Source organism: Taeniopygia guttata, chromosome 25 (assembly GCF_048771995.1).
Source record: "Taeniopygia guttata chromosome 25, bTaeGut7.mat, whole genome shotgun sequence".
Lineage (NCBI taxonomy): Eukaryota > Metazoa > Chordata > Aves > Passeriformes > Estrildidae > Taeniopygia > Taeniopygia guttata.
Genome location: NC_133050.1, coordinates 1450424 through 1476003, shown reverse-complemented (window position 1 = coordinate 1476003; position 25580 = coordinate 1450424). Strand labels below are relative to the sequence as shown.

General features: G+C 46.7%; 1 pseudogene; it reads right to left on the bottom strand.

Annotated features, from left to right (window-relative positions):
* Nucleotides 1–2437: 2437 nt before the first annotated feature.
* Nucleotides 2438–25580, bottom strand: part of LOC121468967 (nuclear pore membrane glycoprotein 210-like) — a 62006-nt pseudogene continuing 38863 nt past the window's right edge.

Below are 25580 nucleotides of genomic sequence, written 5' to 3'. Positions count from 1 at the left end.
CCAGAGCTGAAGCCCAAAGATGCTGCTGGAGTCAGGCCCTACCCTGGCAGGAGGGCTGTACCTCCTGTCCTGGCTGGACACCAGGGCCAGCACCTTTGGGGACAGAGGGTTCTGTTATGGGTGGTGGCAGCATGTCCCCAGCAGTAAGTGGGTAATGCAGCTGCGGAAGGCATGTTGGAAACTGGCTTGGGGAAGGCTGATGACAGGAACAGATCTGCATGGCTGAAGTCATCTGGTCTTGTGAAGCTGCAGAGGCGCTGCTGTGGAGAGAGGAGTGGCTGAGGCCCCACTGCCAGTGGCACACAGGGAGCCTCCTGCACAGCAGGGCCCAGAGCTGGCAGGGCTCCCCAGCACGGCTGGAGCGGCTGGCACACCTTGGCCCAGCTGGACAGCTGCCCCTCAAGGCCCCGGCGAGCAGGGGACGGCTCTGGGCAGGCTCCCTGGCCAGGAGCGGGCCCCAGAGCGCCTCTGCCTTTCAGGGGCAATCTCATCCCCGCTCTTTCTCCTCCCCACCTTGCTGTGCCTCTGCCCTGTGCCCCTGGGGCTGCTCGTGGCCAGGCAGCCTCAGTGGGAGCCAGCACTGGCTGCAGCCCCAGCGGGCCCCAGGACAAGGCCCAGCAATGAAGGGGCCAAGGAAAGCACTGGGCACAGCAGAACCTTCAGCCGAGTTCTTTGGACAGCCATGGACTGGCCACAGCTCCACTGCAGCCTGACTGGAAATGTTTCCCATCTACATTAGACTTTTAAAATAAACTGTTTGAGGGAAAGATGATGAAAACACTCACCGTTTTCTCTTGCAGTAACACCAGATTCCAACACAGGTGAACATGAAGGAAAGCTCCAAAAAAAGCAGACCTGCAATTAACTGTATCAAACAGTGTGTTTCCCAATAGCAACCACTTCTGAGGCTGTTCTGGGCATCGGGAACAGGTGTTGTGGGGCCGGCAGCATCTGTGGGAGCAATGGGGAGCGTGAGCCCGTGCTGTGCTGCACTGCTGAGCTGGCAGCACGGTGGATACGGCCAGGACGTTCTCTGTTTGCCCCAGAGCTGGGGCCTGCAGGCACCTTGCCACCCCTTGGCACAGGCTGTGCCACCCCTTGGCACAGGCTGTGCCACCCAACAAAGCCCAGCAGGCCGGCAGGAGAGCCCGGGGCCAGCACAGCTGCTTGGGCCGTCTCTGCTTGGAGGGACAGGGACCAAACCCATCCCTGAGCAGCCCCTGCCAGCCCTGGCCCTCCCTGCCCCGCGACAGCTCCCCCAGCCCCAGGGGACAGAGCCAGGCCCTGTCAGGACCCAGTGCAGCCCCGGCCCAGTCGGGAGCCAGGGCTGGCTCTGGCCCTGGGCTCGCAGCAGGGCTCCCGCTCGGGGCTGCTCCTGTGCCTGGGGCCTCTGGGCACTCAGGGCCGGCTGCGGGAGCAGCTGCAGAGGGAGGGACATAGTTGGTGCACGAGTCCCGATTCCCCGGGGCTGTGAACGAGCTCCAGAGGCCTGGAAGCCGAGGCACCTCCAGCTTTGGCTGCTGCTGGGCCGTGCAAGGGCAGGGCCTGGGGGAAGAGCTGCTGCCACACAGCCCCGCCGAGGGCTGAGCCCGGCACAGCAATCACCTCCTGTGCCTGTGCCCGTGCCTGGCATCGCCTTCCTTCCTGCAGCAGAGGTTGGCACTGAGCCACTGCTTCCTCCGGGGTGTGCCTCCTTCTGCAGAGATGTTTGGTCCATTTCTTGAGAAAGGAAAAGAGACAGCTGGATCAGATGGAACCATCCGCCATTGAGGGAGGTGGCATCTTCAGGAGGCAATGCTATTCAAATCATGGTTAAGGACCAGAAAAACATCTGGGTTTTGGGACTGGGCCATGGCCCTCCCTCCTTCAAGCACCTGCCAAGCCTGGGCAGAAGTCATAAGGGGATGACCCAGGGCGAGGGCACACTCGTGCATGGTTCTGTCCTGGCACCTGCAGCGATGCCCCCCTGGCCGAGCTTTGGGCTCTGAGCTGGCAGCTCTCGCAGGGGGAAAGGCCTTGACCTACCCTCAGCATCTCCCAGAGCCTCCATCCTGAACGTGGGTTGGGAAGCCAGATCACTTTCACCAGCAGGGTTATCTGCAAAGAAAGGCAGGACAGAACAGCTCCTGTGACAATGTAGGAGATCCTCAGGCTGCACCCAAGGCTCAGCCCCAGGACACAGCCCTGGGTTCGGCCCCTTCCCTCTCTGCTCTTCTCTGGGGCTGCACAGAGCACACGGAAGGACACTCTGGCATTGCACACAGGAATAAAACTGACAGCTAAATGCTCCTTCCTCCCACTGACAGTGATCCTGTGGGATCACTCAGGGCTCCAGAAAGGGAGCAGGGCGAGGCTTCCAGATTCCTTCAACCCTGGGATGATGTTAAGGGAAGTGGAAGATGGGTGAGCTCTTGTCACATTGACTCTGATTTTTGTCTCAGGAAAGGCATATTGAAAACTTGCCTCCAACATCCTCCAAGAACTTCAAGCCATTTTCCACCACGGCTTCATAATAATCCAAGTCGCCATCCAAATCTAGAAGTGAGCACAGATCAGAACCATTTCCTTGGTGTGCTGTGGTCCCCTTCTGCCTTTAGGATCTGAGTACTTGCAAGGGGGTTGGGTAAGGCCTTGTGATCCAGATGTGAATGGAAAAGGCCAAAGGAGCACAGGGCCTGGGGAGCTCAGGGCTTGCTCCTGGTCACTGTCCATGCTCTTTGCAGGCCCTGGCAACATCCATGGATGGGCAGCTGGAGCAGCCTGGGGCCCTGGGGGTTCTCTTCTTCCCACAGAGGAAACCCTCCCTAAAGCCCAGGGGAAAACTGCAGCAGGCAGTTCCACAGGTATCCCTGCCTCCCCCTGTCCCTCCTGCCCTCTTACTGCTGGGACAAATCCCTCAGCCCAATGGCACATAGCCAGGCCCTCTCAGGACACTCTGGAGCCTTGCTCTCCCCCTCTGCCCTTTCCCCACCATGGGCACCCCGTGCAGTCACTTCCAGAGCTCGAGACGTGTCTCCCACAGAGGGACCCCAGCAGGACTGCTCAGTACCGGAGTGCCCCGGGCATAATAATTCCTCTGGCCTGTGCCGGCCTTGTCCGGGCTGTGCCCACGCTGCCAAGCAGCAGAGAGGGCAGCTCAAGGCTCAGCAGGGCTCAGGCCCAGAGGCACAGCAATTACCTCCTGTGACTGTGCCTGGCATCGCCTCCCTTCCTGCAGCAGAGGCTGGCACAGAATCTCTGCTTCCTCTGGGAAACACTGCCTTCAGCACAGCTTCTCCATCTACTTTGGAAGAAAGGGAAAGGCACAGCTGGAGCAGGTGAGGCTGTATCCCTTAGGGGAGGGCGCATCTTCAGGAGGCAATGCTTGTCAAAGTCATTGATATGGATCAGGAAAAGGCACAAGCTGTTGGGACTGGGCCAGAGCATGCCCGAGTGAGTAGCGCTCCCTTGCAAACAGCTGTGCCTCCTGATGTGCTCAGAGACAGGGAAACTTCAGGGGATTTCAGGGTGTGCATGGCCCATGGTGCAGTTTGGGGTCCGTGTCAGCTGGTGCCAAATGCCTTCCTGCAGAAGCTGGGGAGAAGCTGCAGCCAGCCCAGGCTGGGAAACAGCCCGGCAGGCCAGGAGAGCAGCAGCGGGGCAGCGAGGCTGCCATGGATCCCTTCCCGCTGTGCCGGGCAGGGCCTGTCCAGATGTGCAGGGAAAGGCCCCGGCTGCTGAGTCCCAGGGGAAGGCTGAGGGAAATGCACCCACCTTGTCCTGCCTGTTCCATTTCCTTCAGCATTTTCCACATGACTTCAAATGGTTTCTGGGATTTCTTGTCTACCATCTGGTTGGTGTTTCCTGTTGGAGGATCTTAACAGAAAGCTGTTCCATTTCCCAGGAATGGACCCCACAAAACCATTGCTCAGCCTGTGGGTTCAGCAGGGACACACTACTCACCCCTGTGATGGGAGCTGGGTTGGTGTGCATCATCCATCCCAGGAGCTGGAGAGATCCTCTCTGCAGAAACGCCTGTAACTGAACAGGCACAGGAGCTTCTGTCACCTGCTTCCTTCCAGATAGTCAATGATTATGAGACACTGAGAACATACCTGCAGGATGCCCAGAGGGCTTCAAAGCGTCATACCGCCAGGCTAATGGAGAAGCCTTTGGGGCATCCCCATCTAGAAGCAAACCAAGATGAGAAGGTTTCCATTGTGTGCCAGGGCTGGCTCTGGCCCTGGGCTCACAGCAGGGCTCCCGCTCGGGGCTGCTCCTGTGCCTGGGGCCTCTGGGCACTCAGGGCCGGCTGCGGGAGCAGCTGCAGAGGGAGGGACATAGTTGGTGCACGAGTCCCGATTCCCCGCGGCTGTGAACGAGCTCCAGAGGCCTGGAAGCCCAGGCACCTCCAGCTTTGGCTGCTGCCGGGCCGTGCAAGGGCAGGGCCTGGGGGAAGAGCTGCTGCCACACAGCCCCGCCGAGGGCTGAGCCCAGCACAGCAACCACCTCCTGTGCCCATGCCTGTGTCCGTGCTTGGCATCGCCTTCCTTCCTGCAGCAGAGGCTGGCACTGAGCCACTGCTTCCTCCAGGAAGTGCCTCTTTCTGCACAGGCGTTTGGTCAATTACTTGAAAAAGGAAGAAGAACAGCTGGATCAGATGGAAACATTCCCCATTGGACAGGTGTGATCTTCAGGAGGCAATGCTTGTGAAACTCACAGGTAAAGATCAGGAGAATGCCCAGGCTATTGGGGCTGGGCCAGAGCACTCCCTTGTGAAAACAGCTGCACCTCCTGATCTGCTCAGAGACTGGGAAATTGCAGAGGATCTCAGACCCGTCCACAGCTGCTCTGGGCATCCTGTGCCAGGGCCTCCCCCCGCTCACAGGGAACAATTCCTGCCCAATATCCCATGTGGCCCTGCCCTGCGTTGGGTTGAAACCACTCCTGGTGTCCTGTCACTCCAGGCCCTTGCCCAAAGTCCCTCTCCAACAAGCCTGTCAGTCCATTCAGTGTGAATGCAGATAAATGTCAAGTTGAGTATTTCCTGCTGAAAATCCAGTTATGAAGATTCATTTTACAACAGAAATTACAAAGTAAAGAAAATATGTAAGACGATGCCTCATCTGAATTATGGCCCAAATAATTAGGGTCACTTTCCTTGGCAGTAGTCTAAATGGGGTAAAGACCTAAAAACAGAAATATGAATACCCGTGTTCAGGATCCTTCAGTCAGATAAATGACACCACAAAACAGTACAAGTGTACAACTGATTCTTTAGTTGCTTAATCACAGTAAATTGAGCATGACGAAATTTAACTCATCTGAGTTAAACAACACTGAAATCTGACTGGCATTAGGTCAGCTTCCAGACAGAATGAATTTTATGGCAAATTGATTACTATACTGTAACCATAATGTATGTATTCCTGTTCCATTGTAGCACAGACTTTCTTTATGCCTGTATCTTATCTGAAATTATTTACTTCAATCTGCTGTGGAGCAGAGTTGAGTCTCTGTCCTCTTCTGTCAGCCACAGTTGCCATCAGATTCGTCTGCCCAGTGCTCATCCCACACACCAGGAAAGCAGCAGTGTGCTCATCCAGAGCCTCCCTCAGGGGGCTGCAAAGAAATCCATTAAAGAGATAGTAAATTACTGTGTAAATTACAAATAGCAAAGCAAAGGACTCATTTAGTGACCAGCAGTTTTACCACAAGGCTAAGTGACAGTCTGAAGCAAAGTTGAGGAAATTATCACATTTTTACACATGATTGCTCTTTGCAAACTGTGCTTTATTGAAACATTAAATACTTGAAGTGAAAATGAAACAAGCAACAGACACAGTGAGTTTGATAACATCAGATGTGCCTTCACACAGCACTCTTCACCTGACACTCTCTGCCAAGTCACTGCTTCCAAGATGCACAAAGCTTCATCAGTCATCACACTGGAGGAATGCAGTCTCCTTCATCAGCCAGCAACATTCAGGCTGTTAGCTCAGGAAACTTCCCTCACAAATAATATTTTACCTTTTAACAGCTAATTGAGGCTTCACAAAAAGAAAATAAAAAGACTCTCAGCCGTTGTGTATTACCATGCCTTTAACCTAATATCTTTATTCATTTTTTGCCAATTCTTATTCACAGATTAATTTCAAAAGTCCATTAACTTACACAAGTGAGACAAACTGAGATGCTGCTTTGAGACTGAGATCCATGACAGGGAAGTATTTTGCCAGAAAAGGTTTCTTTGAGTCATCCAGAACTCTGACATAAGCTTTAACTGTTTTTCCAATCTCCACCTGAAACAGATATATCCAGTCATTTTGCATTCACACCACTCTTATTTATTCGCATAAAAATTTTCACTTGATTTTGTATTATACTTGTAGTAGGCTAGTGGAGTTAGAGCCCCAAGGTTAGACTAGCACTGATTTTAAACACTAATCCCTGCCAGCTGGAGTTAGTGTCAGATGAAATGAATGAACTCAGGTCCTTCAGCTGGCAAGGGCATAATTAAAACATCCAGAAATATCAACACTTCTTTTGTTTAAGGTGCACCCAAGCTGGCAAGAGCAATGAGCTGGACTTTCTTCTGTTCAGTTTTAAAGCCTGACATATGGAAAATGACCCTGGGGCAAAACCTACTCCTAAAAGAATTGCTCACATGCACTTTAAACAGGAGGAAATGTAAATGAGCATGTCCATATAAATTAGGGATTAATATTACTATGTAAATGCAAAAGCTGAGATTTCTGCCACACAGAACACAAACAGATACCTGATACCCTGAGACCCTTATAACCTGAAGGGATAAATTTGGGAGGGAGAAACAGAGACACAGGGAGGTGTTCTCTGTTGTAGCATCTTGTCCATGTGTGATCTCTGTGCTCAGGACCAGCAGCACAGGAGTCAGGGCAGGCTGGATCAGCTCCTAATGCTGCTTCCAAGGCACTGACCTTGCCAACAACTTACACGTGAATTCCTGGATATCAGACACATGAATTTCAGCTTCAGCTGGGGCAGGGAAAGCCAGACACAGGTCTTGAATCATTACAGTCACTGATCCTGGGAGCAGAGGCTGCACCTGCAATGCCAAAAGAAAACTGCCTTATAGCACTTCTTTTGTCTCTTGTTCACAGGATAAAATTTGTATCACTTTCAGGGCAGAAGCAGTTGGATGCAGAAATCTCCAAGCTTACACAAGGAGAATCCTTCCACCGAAATAAAAATCAAGCTCTAAAATGTATGTAAAAAGTATTAAGCTACTGAGCTAGTGCAAACAGCCCCCAGGCACCAAGTGAATTACCAGCTCTTCATCTGGAACAGTCTGGCATCCTGTTACCCTCCCACCATCAGGAGAAAAAACACACAAATCCTTTAGAGCAACAAAATTTTCTTAGAGTGAAAACCAAAGCGATAAGGGGAAAAAAAAAGTGAGAACAAAAATTATGCCTGTAAAGCACTGGTATTGCTTCATGTAAGGTTTGTACTCTACTGTCACTGCTTCTCATCTGAGCAGCCAAAACCTGGTGGTAGATCCTGGCAAGTAAGAGGACAATTGACAGATCAGGTGTTTCTTTAATAAAACTATTATTACATTTCTTTTAAAGAAAGAGAATGTTACACTTAACAGATAAAGAGAATAAAACAATGAAGAGAGAGACCTCTGGTCCCAAACACAAGCCCTCAGAACTAAGCACCCATTCCAAAGTCCCCTCTGCCAAGGCCATGCAGCCACACCTTGCTCCTCACATCAGCTCTGCAGTTCTCCTGCAACTCCCTGACCTTGTCACAGACCTCAGGACAATCCCAGCTGTTCTGCTCCCTTTGGCCAGGGAGCAGTGAAGTCGGGTGTCCTGCTGTGTGCTCTGGACTCTGAACAAGGGGAGATGGACAGGCCCCCCAGTGCACAGGAGCTCAGTGAACTCTCAGCTCTGCCCAGCAGCACCACAGGAGCCAGCAGCAGAGCAGTGGGGAAAGCTGACATTTTGTTCTGTGAGGGCACTACTCCTGTTTCTGCCTCAAAATAGAAAGGGATGTGAAGTTTTAATAAAGGTCAGCTTCCAGAACAGCAGCAGTTCCCAGAGAGGGTGGCTAACACAGGGGCTGGGCAGCAGGGCAGGGGAAGTGGCACAGGGAGGGAGCTGGAATGGAGCTCAGCTGGGCTGGGAGACCAGAGAAAGCAAACAGGGAAAAAGGCAAGCAGGGCTACTGCAACTTTTAAAACTCTTCCTGTCTCAGCAAACTCTGCTGTTCTCCTCTCCCATTATGTGCCCAGTGGCTCCCAGTATCCAGGGATATTGCACTGGTGGCCACTCTTCACTCTTCCCCTGCTACCACCCACCCATGCCCAGAGAAGCTGCTGTGTCAAAACCAGAGGGAGAGCTACAGAATTCCTCCTTGGCAGTCCCACTGAAGAGTCTGAGAATCACTGCTCCAGATAAGTTGAATTTAGTTTCTCACAAGAGTTTACTGCCAACTTATCCTCTGTCAACTTGGCTGCACTGGTACCTGCCATGGCAGCAGCCTTACAGAGCCTGCTGATTTCCCAGGCCATTCTGCTGCTTCCATGGAAAAACCCAGGGCTTGTACTGGGATGTAACCCAAGCACAGCACACAGGGCTAACAAACCTGCCAAATGTGTGTGGGGTTGCATTTTTTAAAAAATGTGTTTAATGTGGACTTCTCTCTCCTTTAATCTGACAGGCAGTTAAATCTCTTCCTACACTTCACAAAGCCTGTCTTGCTGTCACTGCTCCACTCCTGAATTCCAGACAAGACCACTGAACCTATCTCATGGACATCAGTTAAACCCATCAGGGAGACCGGACTAAAAAACTATTAAGAGTTTGAACAGTATACTATGTACAAAAAACTCCTCATCTCTTCTACTTTTTTTCTCACCCCTGTGCCTAGTTGGAAAAAATATTCCCACCTCACACTTAAATCAGTTAGAGACAATTAAGATGTTCCATCAATTCTTTTGATATTCTAATTTCCACCTTAGTTATCATTATTTCACAACTTTATCAGCATTACTTTTTAAAAGACAAACCTGTAATTGATACATTTATAAAAACCACTCTTTAGAGCAACTTGTTTTGTTTCAAGTTCTTTCCTAATGAAAGCAGCAATGCAAACACAGAGTTTTATTGGTGTTCACTGCAGAATGCATTTCATATCCCAGGCCTGATGAAGTCAAGCACACTTGCACTTTATTGGCATCTTCTAGTGGAAAAGTGCATTAGAAACTTCATATGGAGATCAGAATAAACTCTTTAATAAATATTCATTCACAAAACCAGGATGCAATACTGTGATTTTAAAATACCCTGAAACAACACTGTAGGATAGAAGAATTTGAAACCTTCAGAACTACTGGCCCACAGCAAATACTCCAGTATTACTTTGGAAACCAATTAATCTTATGGGTAGCTTCTGAATAATTCTGTCATGTTACTCTTTGTGGTGTGTTTGTGAAATCAGGAACATTTTACTACAAAGTTGTAATGGGTGAAGTACTTGGAACTGGCTTTTACCTTATACAGGGAACACAAGTGCATCAAAGCTGTAAAGAAACAATTTCCTGTACCTGAGACTAGAGCAGAAAGTGCCAGTGCAAAGATCCCCTGCCTGAAGCACAACCGTGACAGGCAAACACATCCAAAATGCAGCTACTGCCTCTCTATTCACACCTGCTGCAAAATGCCCAGGAGTGCTGAAGCTGCAGAACAATAACCTGGTTGGCAAAAAGGTGTAAAACCACAAAATACTGCACTCACCAAAGCAATGCCTTGAGTCTCTTCATGTGTCACTCTTACAATATTTGGCACACTGGTATTAATGAAAAAATATCCAGAACCTTGTTGGAGGAGAAGTTCTGCCTGCAAAACCAGAAAAGCATCCTGAATTAAGACTGTATCTTTCCAGTAAAGCTGTCTCCTCACACACCCCCTGTAATGTGTGATGTTTTCCTCCCTGCAGCTGGAAAGCAGCAGAGTAACTCCTCACCTGGATGTCAGGGTGGTTGTAGATGGAGAGCCCAGTGGGGCTCACTTTCACATCTTCCACAAGCATCACTTCAATGGTGGCAGGCCCTGGGAGCACAGCCTCGTGCTGCAAGAACAATGTTAGCAGTTACAGAAAGAGGCACAACACTGCCAGAGTCCTGTGTGTGCAGGGAGGATGTTTAAAGCAGGCAACCAAAGCTCAGAGCACAGGCTGAGGGATGAGATGCCCACAAGATCCAGAGGCCTCAGTCAGTCAGCACAGGGAAGGGCATCCTCAGGGCTGCTCTGTTCTGCACCCCTGGCCAAGGCAGAGGACAAGGGCCCAGCACTGCAGAATCAGTGAATGATGTCTGACAAGCACAGACAGGATATTAACTCTGAGCCACGGGCCCAAGTCATACAGAATGATAAGGAAAATGCACAAAGTGTTCTAGTTCTAACTCATCTTTTCATGCTTCTTAGCAGGCCACCAAAAGAAATTCTTCCTTAAGTGTAAGTACATGAATACGGGACTAAATGCAGCTTTAATCACTCACTCATAGCAACATTAGCTCAGAAAAGGAAAAAGATTTCTAGAGGAAGTCAGTACTCTGTACCCATTTCACCTCATTAGTAGAATTATTTCCTTGATGTGGAAAGGATGTGATCTTTCCCTAATGACATAATAGGGTGTTCCACTTAAACATGGAACAACAGTCAAGACATCTTAATATCCCATCTACTAGGTTTTTGTTTGTGTTTTTGGCTGCAAGAAAGGAGAATGGGCAGGTTTGAAAGCAGAACAGAGCAGCCCATTGCTGATGTACTTGAAAAATGCACCCAGGTCACCTCATTTGAAAAAAACAACACATTCATGAGCCCACAAAGTGCAGCAGGACTAACATCTACAGAGTCCTCCGAAATTTAAACACAGAGAATAGAACTTAAGAATATGCCAGTGTTCTCTGAACTCAAGGCAAAGTTTAGAGCAGCCTCTTTACTAATTATTTCGAAAAATAAGAAAGAATATATAATACTGGTTTAACAAAGCAGAGCACAGTGAACTACAAAATTATTGTAGAACATCAAGTATCCATATTACAGCTCGATTTCTAAGAGAGAAAAAAAAAAAAAGAAACACAACCAAATATCGCAAATAACTTCAGCAGCAAAGTAACTGTGTCTCTGCGGTAATTCTCATTAAGCCATAGTCAAATTTTTCAGGGGACATACATCTGCACCATGCTTTCCCAACATGAGAAGAGTGGAAACCTCACAGAAAAGTCAAGAACCAAGTGGCAAAAAAGATCACCTCTCAAAGAATTTACTAAGCAGATGCCACACCTGGGCCAAGCTGAGAAGAACCTGGCCCACAGAGTATTTCACATTACTGGTGCCCATCTGCTACCTGCTTTGAGTTAAATCCTGTAACCGCTCATTGCATATTTAACTTTTTGCCTCAAGTATGTTTTCAAGGTACTGCATATTGTTCAAATCCACTTAAATCTTGCTAACAAGATTAAACAGACATTCCAGTTAGGAAGCAGAATATTTTAAGAGTCAGTTATTGCACATGCCAGGTTATTCCACAGGCTGAAACCTGCCCTTATATTCAGTTTACAAAAGTGACATAAACAGAAAACTGCCAGCTGTTTACACCTGCCCTCTTTGTTCATCATCATTACCTTTTACTGTTTTTCTTCCCTAGCTAAGTATTTCAGGGAGTGGCTAATGACTTGTAAAATGAGAGCCTGTGCTTATGGCTGGCATCAGGAAAAAAAAAAGAGAGCATCAGTCAGAGCCTGTCGGAATCTGTGGGTATTGGTGATTCCGAGATTGTAGAAAGTCTCTGTCTTTCTGCCCCGTTGCCAAAGAAGAAGCTATAATTTGTCTGTGCTGTTTTCAAGGTTGTTTATTCTTGCTTATCTCTAACATGTTCTGCTGCCCTGCCGCAGGTCTGTCCTGCAGGGCAGCGTGTGGGGCTCTGCCCCTCAGTGGGATGTTACAAACATTATATACCAGAAACTACGTGTACTATATTTATAATAATGTGCCAATATCTATTATCTACGTTGAACAGCGTGTCCCTAGCCTAAACCAATAGAAAAATGCCAACACCACAGTGAAACATGGAGGGCATGAAGAAGGAGGAAAAGGACAAGACACACCTAATTTTCTCTATCTTGTCCCCTCTGAACCCCTAATTTAGAAACCTAAAATTTTACTTTTGCACCTGTGTCACACTTAATTATTACTCATATCAAACACTCAGAGCTTGTAATTCATCCTGTAAGATTGAAAACTCCTCTCCATGGACAGAGATCACAGACAGTGTCTCTCGGGGCTCTGTATAGGGGGGTTCCTGACCCCTGCCAGAGTCCCAGACCTGCCAGGGCAGCCAGAGGGAAGCCCTGGATTCCCACAAGAGCCCAGACTAACACATGGTCCATATGAGGAATCAGTCAGCTTTTGCTTTGCTCATGCAGAACTTTCCCACCCAGCTCTGCAGGGGCAATAATCCATTTGCTTTCCCAGTGACAGCTGCATGAAGCACATGGCTGCTTTAATGAAGGACAAGCAGCAGAGAGTCACCAATTCATTAAAAAACCCTAAACTGAAACAAAACCAACTGAAACACTTCTCTGCAATGCCCTTGTTCAGATGGTTAAAAAACTCCCAAGGACTTGGACAAATTTGATTTGGATAGCAGCACCTAGTGCAGAGGAAAGCAGGAAAACCATGAACCAGTATCAAACCTCTGCAGAATGAACCGGACTGCACCAGGGAGCTGCCTGATTTGTACAGTACTGTGTGTGGAGGAAATAAAGCCACCAGACCACTGGGCATTGACCACAGGGAAATGGCAAATCCCCCCAGGTACTGTTACCGGTATTTGGGCTCTGGCTGCCTTCAGGTGGGGCTGCTGGAATCCAGTGGCAGTGGCAGAGATGGCAGAAGTTCCAAACGCATGGTCAACTACCACAGTTTGTAAGCTTAGAATGCAACAAAGATGAGAAATATATTCAGCTCCTCTAGGCTCATTCGCATCAGACAAGAACTTTCTCTCTCAAGACAGGTTCTAGACATTGGACTTGGTTCCTTTTTTCTCCTCTCTTTAATAGCACACACTAAAAAGTGCACATTGACCTTAAACTGAAGTATGACTGCAGATTACAGTAATTTCTTTAATCAAGATGAGACACTGCCAAACAGATTTAATCTGGACCGTCAAACAAAGAAATGCTCATTTCAGCCCACTCATACCCTCCATTTTCTTCTGACCATTGCCCTCCTCCTTCAGAGTCAGCTCCATTGGCAGCTCCGTCTCAATACGAGCAATGGCCTTATTTGTGGATTCCCACACAATACTAAGGGAGCTGAAGTTATCACATTTCCTGCCTTGCTGGTCATAGGCAGCCAAATCCAGCACTGGATTGTGGTAATTGGAAACAGGAACCTGAAAAAGAAGGAATATTTTGAACTGAACCGATACAACCGGATTTTTTAATCATTAAAGAAAACATATGCTGAGTTCCATGAGGTTTGTACAACATCAATGCATAAGGAACGTTTGTTAAAAGGAGCCAAGTGCAAGGCATTCAGCTGTGCTCCAACAGCCCTGAGATTATCTCAGCTGGTCAGAGCATACTGCTGCTTACACCAGGTAGGTTCAAGTCCTGTATGGGCCATTTAGAGTTGGACTCCATGATCCTTATGATCCCTTCCAACTCAGAGCATTCTGTGAATCTCTGAACTCTAAGGGGGTTTTACTGGAGCATGGGTTTGGGGTTTTTTTAGCCAGTGAATTACCTTAAAAAAAAAAACAAATCCCCAAACCAACAACAACAGAATTGAACCACAGCTCAATGAAATTGTTTTTAAAATTCAAATAAATGATGACAAACAGCGCTGTTTGTTAAAGCTCAAAATTCTGGTGTTGCTTTGGTGAAATGCATTAGCAACAGCAGTGCACCAAGGTAAGCTGACACATAATGGAGCCAGAAAAGCAGGTGAGCTCTGGGGTGGCTAACAATACACAGAAGTCTCCATCTCCTCTTGTTATTACATAGAAGCTCTTTAAAATGATTCATTTTAGGGAAGGAGGATGACTTTTACATTTGCCGGGGAATATTAACACAACAAAATATGGCTTACTCAGCAGCCAACATGTGGCAACACCCGTTAGCAAGAAAAACAGAATAGCAAAGTTCCTTATGCCTGATAATCTACACATATCTATTGTCCATTTACTGCAGGACTCCCACAGCCTGCTCTGTGCAGGAGCCCCCAAGGGCACAGTGTGGCCACAGCACCAGTTACTGCTCCTCTTGCAGCAGCTGCCATGTTTCACACATGGAGCTCCAAACACTGATTTTTCAGCTGTAAGAACACCTTCTTCTCCTGCCACTTCCCAGGCTTACCAGTTGCTTGCTCTGCTGGAGCAAAGGGCAGGAGAGAGCAAGCTGAGGGCTGCCATAAACAGGAATCAAAGCCAGCCGGGAAGGGAGAGCACAGATGAGCTTCACGGCAGTGGGCTCAACCACTGGGAAAGGGCTGGTGACTGTGGGGCTGCTCCCAACTGTTAAGGTAATAACCTGAAAGCAGCAAATGAGGAAAGAGTTTAGTTCAGGCATGCTGTATTTCCACAGGTCTCAGTTACACTGTGATATCAGAATGAAAAGCAAAAATACAGTGCTTGGGGATTTACAGCACTATTAAGACACAGGAAGATGCAAAAGAGGGAGCACACCTCAAGAACAATTCTTTATCGCTATGAAAGTACTGTTCCTGGGAACTCTTTCCTCGGTGTTCATGTTCATGACTATCAAATTTGATTCAAACAACAAATCTCATGTAACTGAGAAAGGAAACAGCAGGTGTTCTTGCAGAGTGAGAACAGACCAGCCCAAAGGCAACATTTATAGTCACTTCAGTGTATTTAAAAACATCTTATCTTTTATTTTACATTCCTTTTTTAGCCTTCAGCAAAGTGAAGTGGATATAAAACCAGAGAAGGCTGAGGCAGCTCTGGTCACCTGCCCCATCCCCGCACGCACTGGTGCTGGGCAGAGCCACGCAGGTGTGATGTGCTGGGGACAGCCAGCCTTGCACAGACCTGCACATCAACACCAAGGCCCGTTCCTTTGGAATCTGCACTGACAGGAACAGCTCCACTTTGCAAAGTGTCCACTGAGGAAATCAGTGGAACTTGGCAGCCCAACCAAAATGCTTAAGCCTTGCAGAATTGCAGAAGAATACTATACTGAAGCTAAAAGCTTCATGGGCTGAGGAGGGTGAATAAAGCAGGAGAAATCACTTCTGTATGTTGCAGAGAACAAAACCAAGTGGAAAATGAGCACAGTCATGCTCACCAAGGCTGCACAGAGAGTAGAGCAGTCAATTCCTGGGGCTGCCATTTGTTAGAATAAACAGAATTACACTGGAAGGTAACACAGTTAAGAGGAGCAGGTCAGACAGAGGAGTCAGCCTGCTCAGTAACCTTCTGCTCTGATCCTGTTCATGTAAAATGAACCTGCACTCATTAGGATGTTCAATGCATCCCACAACATAAGGCTTCCACAACTTGGGTTTATACTGCAAAAAACCCATCATAAACCACTTTTAATGTAATGTTGTGAAATGCTCACTCTAAAATCTGCATCAAAATGCATAAAGAAGGTACTTAGCCAAATTCTTTACTGGCTCATTATAAAAGCATCTAGCTACATAACAGGCATATGGCACCATAAATCTGTCTGGAGCCAGTTCTCAGCACCTGATGGAGGGCAACAGCAAGCCCTTCTGGCACTCACCTGCTCTCCCAGGCTCCTGCACAGCACCCTAACCTGGTGCTAGTTGCTGTTTCGAGGTGTGGGAAGTTCAAGTAAAGAGGAGCCAATGCTTTCTGCATCCTCAGCAGCAACGTTCCTGAAGAACTTGGAAGGTTCTTGGACCCATGGCCTCGGTCCTCCTTCAAACAACATATCCTTAGAGGAACCCAAAGTCACTAAAGCGACTGATGGTGGATCGATAGCCTGTAATCAATTAATTAATTGAAAATTAATCATCTATGTACACTGTTTGGTTGTGCTCTGCAAAATAAACCTCCTTCTGAATGGAACAGCTCTACTTGGATAAGACTGTGATTTCTCCCATGCAGTGGTTTGTCAACACACTTAGTGAAAAACAGAGCTGCACCAAAATCCACAAGGATTCTGTCCAGCTGGATTAGATTCAAAGGAAGCAACGGATCCAAAGACAAGTTTTAGCTGCATTTTAATCAATCTCTCTCATGAAGAATTACAGCAAAAGGGAGATCCTTAATATATTTTTATGAGCACTGAGAGATAGTATTCTGCTATACTTTTAAAGAAGTATTTAAAATGGATGAAATTACGTCAAATTGTACTTTCACTTGCCAGTGCTCTCTCCAGAACAATTCTGTGTGTGTAGTTATTCTCCTACACAAGTTTTACTTCAAACCTGTCTAACAAATTCTGCACTGATGTGCATCCCTGGGACAGCCTGTGCTGTTCACCACCACAGCAGTTAACCTGACATTTAGTGCACAAAAACCTTTCCAGTTTCTGTTTCACAACATCACATTACATTCATTATAAACACAAATCTGTAGTATTTGCACTAACATTTTTTCCATATTGAGGGAAAGCTATGGTGAAATACTCAAGACTTCAGCCTGCAGTCAGTGCTAGGCTTCTGCAGATGAGGCAAGAAAATAAGAAAGCAGCCTCTTCTGTATTTCCATCTACTGACCCTGGACTCAGCTTCTTTCTTATTTTCTTCACTGAACCAGCCAGTGGTGGAATGTAAACCCACCCACCTCAGTTTTTCAAACCTATTCCTTGCATAACCTGCTCCCTCTCATGTAAAGGTGCTTCAGTGCTGGATCCTGGATCTCTCCAGGAGCAGAGGAAGCAGACTCACTCTCAGCGGGAGATAAGCGGCGATGGCGATGCTGGCACTGAGGCGCACGTGCCCGTGGGTGTACACAACCACCAGTCTGGTGTACCCCTGAAATTCAGCCTTCAGTCTCACTCCACTGCAAAAATCAGCAGTTGGCTTAAGTCTTCCTGTCAGATAAATTAAAAATATACAAGAGCTTATTTGCAAAGAAATGCCCAGGCTTGTCCATCAAATTCAACACAGCTGTTTGAAGGCTGCCTACCAGAAAGATGGAGAGAACTTTTTACAAAGATATGTAGGGACAGGACAAGGGAGAATGGCATCAAACTGAAAGAGAACAGGTTTAGATAGGATACTGGGAAAGAATTCTTGGCTGAGAGAGTGGTAGGGCTCTGGCACAGGGTGCCCAGAGAAGCTGTGGCTACCCCTGGATCCCTAAAAGTGGCCAAGGCCAGGCTGGACAAGCCTTGGAGCAGCCTGGGACAGGTGAAATGTGTCCTTGCCCATTGCAGAGGGTGGGGCTGGAAGAACTTTTAAGGTCTCTCCAACTCAAACCATTCTGCATAAAAAAGCAAATCTATCCTCAAAATAAAACTACTCGGTTCCCCTCCCCTCTGAGGTTGGCAGCTCTGTGGGGATACTGTACAGAACTATGAATCAGTGATTTAAGGGAAAAGGGTGACTTGGGAGAGGTGTGACCTGTCACCAATTTAACTTCCAAACCAGGGAGGGAGTTAAAGCACCTTCAAGTGGGCTGAACACGCCAGGGTTCTCCAGCTCCACCCCCAGCTCCAGCTGTGAGCAGTCGCTCAGGGGGACCAGCTCGCCCCTGTCTACGCTGGTCCGGCCACTGATCCTCAGGGGCAGCTCCAGCACCTGCCCCACGTGTGCCTCCACCTGGCAGGAAGTGAACTCCATGGTGCTGGGCTCGCTCACGTACACCTGCAGGGAAGGAACAGGGACAGGCTGGGTCACTGCTCTGCTCCACGCCAGCCCAAGCCCACAGCAGCTTGGTGAGCTTCCCTTTTACTGCTGCTCCTGTCATTCTCTCTTCTGCTTTACTGACTTTGAAGTGTGGACTGTTGTGTGCTATAGCCAGGGGGTATCATCACCACCTGGGAGAGTTTTAGCGTCCATTAAAGAATCTACCTCAGACCAGAGATTTCATAGCAATCACAGCTTTTATTTGCAGGATCTTAACTACTTAAGTTAAGGATCTTAAGTTAAGGTCTTGTGTTAGGATCTTAACTACTTAATCTTCTGCAAATGGCTTCAGGATACCAAACTGTATGGGACAGAATTAAAGCTGTAATCTGTGTGTATTAACTACTCCTAAAACTACTACTACTAAAAACTGAGGTCAGTAAACAGAACTCTGAAGAGCTGTTCCGCACAGAAAGCAGCTCCTAACACAGGAAAAAAAGCATTCAAAAAGAACCTATTCAGATTGTGCAATACACTGCTCTGAAAGCTCGCATGGTCAGAAGGTTTCTTGCTGTCTTCAGGCTTTGACTTATGTTTGAGGATAAGAAGTTTAAGCTGAAAAAATCTTCCTCCCTGTGTCTCCAGCTGGTAACTGTTGCGCTGCTAAAAAGCAGCATCTTAGGCTGTTCAGAGAATTATTTCAGAGCGAGTGTGTAAGCTAAATTCTGAACAGATTTTAATTAATGTCACACCCCTCCCTTTGGGGCCACCCGATGTACTGTTCCTGCATTCTCCTCACTCCAAACCACACACACTGACCACAATGACCTAAGAACAGGGGATGGTCTACAGAGACACCACAAAATCCCTCTTGGGAGCTATGTTTTTTATTGCCATTTTCTCCTAATTTTCCCAAATTACTGTTTTTTCTTGGCCAACTCGGGTATTTGCAGTCTGTCTGCAGCATGGTGCTCAGTTCAGGTACTTCTCCAGACAGAAATTTCCTTGTACATCCCGATAACAACTGTCATCCTTTGGTATCAAGGGAGAACACCCACCTATCACCCTACAGAATGAATTTTTAGTTTGGCTTGTCTGCCTAGATGGCCAGGCCAGGAGTTAATTACCATTTCCTTCTTGCACTTAAAACTTCCAGCAGGAAAAAAGGCTTGCCAAGGAAATCAGGAAGGGGCAAAAATGGGAGTCAAGTTAATGCACTGAACAGGGTTGGATTCCCTAAAGCACAAAGTGAAACAAATCACTTAACCTGCCACAGGGTAGGAAATGGAAGGGGATTGCCTATGGCATTCTCAGTGCCTTTGCTGTTTCCAAAAGCCACATTCAAGAACAATCACTGAACAATGAATCTCTTGCCTTCATTTCGCCATACAGCAGCGGATTCCGCACGTCGAACGCCTGAATAATGCTGACCCCAGCATCGCTCCCCGTGCTCAGCACTCCTTTGACTGTCACTGTGGCTACTGCCTGGTTAGAACAGGACCAGCTGAAGTTGCCACTTCCACCCTGAGTCTGAAATACAGAGGGAAAAATCTTTCAAATATTTTATCAAGTACATGGTTTTCACATTCCACAGCTTTGGATATCTTGTGTGAAAACCAGGAATGCACTGAGAATAGGACATACAAATAAAATAACACCTCAGAACTTAATAGGCAATAGAGAGATGAGAAGATTTCTACCTTTCATTTTAATTTCAGCTTCTTTCACACACCAAAACAAATGTCAAATATTCCATCACAGTAAAACACAGGTGAACACTGGAGCCATTTTAAAATGTGTATTGTTTTAATTTCTTTAACTTCCTCAGCATTTCCTTTAACCTTTTTCATAATTAAAAATGAACAAGGTGATAAATCTTCTCTAGAGGGACAGTGCGGAAAACAAACAAATCTAAATTATGCAGGAGCTTAACTAGTAATTTTTACCAGGGAAAGAGAAAAAAAAGAAAATGAAGAGGAGGGTCATTTCCCTTCTTCCTTTCTCGGAGCACATGCACAATCTGATTACAGAAGGACACAGACAAATAAACAGGCAGAGGTGTGTTACAGGAGATGCATGGGATGTGGTGAGAAAGGCTGAAAGAATCCAAGGGCTCAGCATATTTGTAAAGGTGTTTCAGCTGAAACAGGGAGATGAGCAGAAAACATAAAACAGAAATACCCAATTCTTAATAACTATGAAGACTCAGGTCCCTGCCATAAACCCCAGACGCCTCACTACACTTTCTGTCTCTGACAGTCAGTATGCACTGAGGAGAGGAAGGGTAAAGCAGCTTCCCATGCAGCTTCACCATTAGCCAGAGCCTGGCAGGGAGCTCCACACTGCTACCTGGGAGCAGTGCCCTCCCCAGGAACCTCCAGGTGCCCACCTCGCACAGCTGCACTGCACCTCTCATGCGTGCGCCGAAGGAGGGCAACAGAAACCATCTCATTGGCACAAATATGAACAAAGCAACCCCCAACAAACCAGATAGCTGCCAAAGGAAAACCTGCCAGGCAGGTACCTTCTGGAGCGAGTTACTTCAGCTATAAACAGAATTTGGCTAGATCCAAAAATCCCTTTCAATTTATTTTCAGAAAAACTTTATTCACCCATTTGAAATAGCCTGACTGAAGCTATGCAGTGGGAGGCAAACTCTGATGGAGAGGCAGGAACAGTTGAGCTGTGTGTATGCTGTTGACCAGTTGTATTGTGGAATCTAGAGACCAGAAGAAAGGTCTCAGTTTCAGCAAAATTTAAATCTTGGGAGAAAAAGGTTTCTATGTTTTTATAGAAAAACATCAGAGTAAAGTAAGAACAGCGAGAAAATTATTGCAGTACCATGAAGGAATGTTGTCTAGTGAAATACTTCATTATATATGCAAGATAAGGTGAGAACAGAACCGTGAAAGAGGTAGGAAACAAAACCACATTTCCTTTCCTTTACTGGGAAAACTCCAGCAGAATTATGACGTACTGCAAATGCAGATTTAGTACTAAGAATTTTTACCACACTCTGCTGGTGTGGTCAGGAATAGCATGAAGTAAACCAAACTAATCCCACAGAACAGACAAGTAGAGTTATGCAGGGCTTAACTCAGTGTAGCTGCCCTTAGACTTACACTGGAGAATGCAATTTAATCCTGTGAGATTGATTCTCTCCATGGAGTCACTGAATCAGAAAGGCTGTAAAAGACCTCTGAGATTATCAAGTCCACCACTGTCTTCAGGTCCCATACCCCATAATTTTTGAGCCCTTCAGGGATGGTGACTCCACCACTGCCCTGGGCAGCCTGTGCCATGGCTTGACAACTCTTCCTGTGAAAAAACTTTGTCTAATATCCAATCTAAACATGAGGATGTTTCCTCTCATCCTATCCCTTGTTACCTGGGAGAAGAGCCTGGCACCAAGTGTCCTGCTGCCTATTTGCATATAGTTTACTTAACACAGATCCGACACTGAGCACTACTTTATGCCAAAAGGGAGAGGTAGGAGTTGTGCATCCAACACCTGAGTGCAGGGTCTGGGTATCACTGGCCTGGGATAAGAGTCTGGGCTGAGAAAGCACAACTTTCTCTTCCCTACTTGGACTGGAGATACTGGATACTGGCTTACAAACCATTTGCTTCATGAAGCAAAAGGAATAACCGACAACTTGGGAGCAAACGCACACCTAGTAAACATGGAAATCATCCCTTCTGTAAATAAGCTGTGGCCTTTGCCTCCCTGGAACTTTGTATTAGGAGCACAAGGCGTGAGGCCAGTGAGGAATACTGATGTCCAAGGCTGGCAGAGTGATGCTAATTAAACTTGTCATGCCCTTCTTTGTAGTCACTTCACACTCCCATTCGTATTTCCCATCCTTGCCAGCAAAGGGCAGCCTCTAATGATTGCTGTGGATCTTTGCATATAGGATGCTCCTGGAATTCCCAACCATTCCAGGCATAGGTGCGTGGTGCATGCATGAGGGAGAGAGGAAGGGAAGACAAGAGGTAGAAGTCAGTGGGATTTTATGTTTGTTGGTTTCTTGGTGCTTTTTTAAAACTGTATATTAACTCCTGTAACTAACGTCCCATGAAGCTCCTCCAAGTTACATTTTGGATGCCACTGTGCCTGAAGTATCCACAGTCAGCCCTAGCTCAGTGGTGTCAGGCCTCAGTGTGCCTGCCCGAGTTACACACCCAGCAGCTGGGTACTTCTTTGGCATACCTGGATGGTGTACTGGTAGGCTCCTGCTTTTGGCTGACAAGGAAACATCAGAATGCTGGGTACAAGCAATATTGGAACATAGATCTCCACATCCTGCTGGTTTCTCACTGGAACTGGTAAGGTATGAACACCTCCATCCTGCAAAGTGCAAAACCACGGTGTTATAAATGGCACCGCAGAGCTTCCCAGAGTTAATGTTTAGTCCTTAGGTACAGACATGTCCTTGAAAACACCTCAGAGAGGAAGGAAAACTATTTAGGACCACTTATGAACAGAGCTCCTAGTGAGCAAATAGCTCCTGGCAGCAAGGTGTGCCACTGTACTAAATGAGCGCTGATGTTATGAAGATCCAGGTGCCCACATTAATTTAAAAGGCAAGAAAAAAGATAGTCTTTCATTGCTCCTATTTTGAGACCTCCCTTGGAGAACCAATCTGGAGGCTCAACACCTATATTTACTCTTTGCTCATCCCACTGTGTACAAAATTCAGCCTGAAAGTGCCCTTGCTCAGCCCTCCCTCCCAAACATCGGCTTCACAGCTCTGCTGTCACTGCAGTGCTACGACCCTCTGGCACAACACAGTGTTGCTGCAGTTCTGAGGGAAGAACAACTCTCAAGGGATGTTCTTCCACTGAAGAGAACATCTCTGACACAGAAAATGACTGAGGTGTATCACATTGAAGGAGCTACTAAATCCTGCTCAAGGAATCACTAAATTGATTTTACAGCAAATGGGTTCAAGTGTTTAATTTTCAAGCAAAAGCAATTCACTTCCACACCACGTGCCCTAGTTAGCCATACATTCAGCAGCCTGCCCAACCAGCAGAAAGTTAATGAATATTAATTTGGAGAAATGTGCAGGCTGATACATTTGGCAAATTGTCATTCCAGAGTTTAAGGTCACTTACCAATTGATAGCAAACTTCCCCGATGTAACTGACTGCAGAACAAGGTCAGGGTATGAGTGATGATCCTACCACAATAAAGTGTAAAATTCCCTCAGCCTTGTGAGAGGCCCCTTGCCCAGCACAAGGATCTGCCCCAAGAAAAGAAATCAGTGCCGTGTACCACTGCCCTAACAGGAGTTTGCCACATGCTCGGGAGCAAAATCCCACAGTCTTTAATTTAAGCAAATCCTCTTTTGACTCAACTGACAGTTTTCATGAAGAAAGGATTTTAGAATTTGGTTCTTAATCTGTTCAAAGACAGCTCAGACCCACGTAATTCTTAGGTTTCCTTTTGCTAGGAAGTCACTACTGCACAGCTCAATTAATTTTAGGCCTGCCAGTGAAGCAGAGGAGTTTTCACAAAGACACACCTGGTCAACTACTGATGTCAGTGCAGCATCAATTGTGGTCTGACCTGCCTTTACAGCCATCACATAATGATAGGACCCATTCAGAGAGGACTGCAGCACCTCAAAGTGTTCTCCGGACAGCTCTGTAGTAATTCGGATATTCTAAAACCAAAACATGAAACAGAAATTGCCACAGGTACTGACGTCAGTGGAGGACAGAAAGCCCTAAACATACAACAAGAAGTCAGTAAGCAAACTGTTTAATAACACAGTTCAAAGACACACTGCTGAAACTGATTAGAACTCTCCCTGTGGAAGTTTCAGTCTTTCAGTAAGATTTTACCTTTAGAGACATTAACTACACAGAAAGTTTCTTTTTAAATTTCATGTTAAATGTAATTTAACATGAAAGTACCTATATTTATACCACTAAGTAGTTCATATTTTACAGTATTTTTCTAATTTTTTCCTTCTTCAACACAAAAGAACACATGAATATACTGTCTCAAAGGCAGACTACTAAGCTCTAGCTCAAACTCAGATCTGTATCCCAAAAAGCAATTATGGGGAAATAAAATAATATTCCCCTAGATCAAATACTCTCAAAAGCAGTAATTCAATAAAATTTTTCTTGTTGCAACTGAATTATCTAAATTTCGTTTCCTCTGCAGTTTAAGAACTATGTGTATTTGGTACCTAGTATATAGAATTAAGGAAGAAGCTCTTCCCTGTGAGGGTGGGCAGGCCCTGGCACAGGTGCCCAGAGCAGCTGTGGCTGCCCCTGGATCCCCGGCAGTGCCCAAGACCAGGCTGGGCACTGGGGCTGGGAGCAGCCTGGCACAGTGGAAGGTGTCCCTGCCCATGGCAGGGGTGGCACTGGGTGATTTCAGGTTGCTCCAAGCCCCATCCAACCTGAAAGACATTGCCCAAGTTCCATTTTTTTTTCTACAGCACTTCAGACTCCAATAACTTCACATGAATCACCCAGAGTGCTTTGTTTTTAAAAAGTAACAACAACAAAACAAATGAAAAAATGAAGAGGCAAGAAACAACAAGCTTTGCACTGTCCTGTCTCAATGTAAATAAGAAATCACTCAATTCCAAAGCAAGTCAGGATTTAGGAGACAGTCACAGAAAAGTATCTAAACATTTCAACTTACATCAGATAAATACACCTTATTGCTTGATTTATCATACATGTCAACTGTAATTTCATAAAGTCTGCCCGTTTCCAGGACCCATCTGTCACCTGGATGAACTGTAAATCCTGCAAAACAGGAAATATTGAACAGCACAAAACAACAGCCTCTTTATCTAATGGAGAAAAGCATTTTGCTTCTGGTGCCCACACTCTGCAGATGAACATTCATTATTTTAAACTGCTGACTACAGAGATAAAAGAAAGTACATAAAACCTATTTCACATTGAGCTACTTTTATGAATAAAATTCCTTTTCTGTGAAAGCTAACATTGAACGGAAGCGTGGAGATACAGCATGAAAATCACAGAAACAAGGCCAGAAATTGCATTATTCAGTCAGAAGACTGCAGCAGTACCAACCCAAATATGCAGGAGCTACCACACAGACAGTGCTGCTGGGCAGCCAGGACACACCCTGCGTGCGGATACCTGCGGCTCAGTCAAGGAACACATGGTTCAGCACAAGCCAAGAGCAGCATTCTCCTGGCACTCCTCAAGCCTCTTTGGCTATTCTAAAGCTAAGTGTGCACTGCAAATAAACATTCTCCCCACTTCACTGCAGGACAGCGAGCACTTTGGAGAGATCTCACTAGAGAATATAAGGACTGAAATGTAAACATTAAATAAAGCCCCATACATTTCTACAGTGACTGAGGGGAACAGACATGATTTAAGTGATCTTTTGCCAACTTAATTTGGTAAAGCATTCCAAGGCATCAGACAGCTGTGCTGAGACTGAATTCACAGCAGTGCTGCTTTCCACAGCTCCTGATTTCCAGACTCGACACAAATGAGGATAACTTGATCCTTCCGTGTTGCCAAGGGTGGAAAGCTTGTCTCCTGCCACAGAGTGGTGGCTGGAGAAGCGTTCCCAAGAAAGGATACTCTTGTGCACCAGGATGAGGTTGGTTTGGCCCTGCTGCAATGTAGTCACAGTGGATGTTGCCTGGTCCAGCTTGGCAACTGGTGGGGAGGGATGTCCCTTGGGATGGAGGATGTTGTTCTGGAGCTGCAGCTCCTACTGCTCTGATGGCATTGCTGTTTCTGGACGTG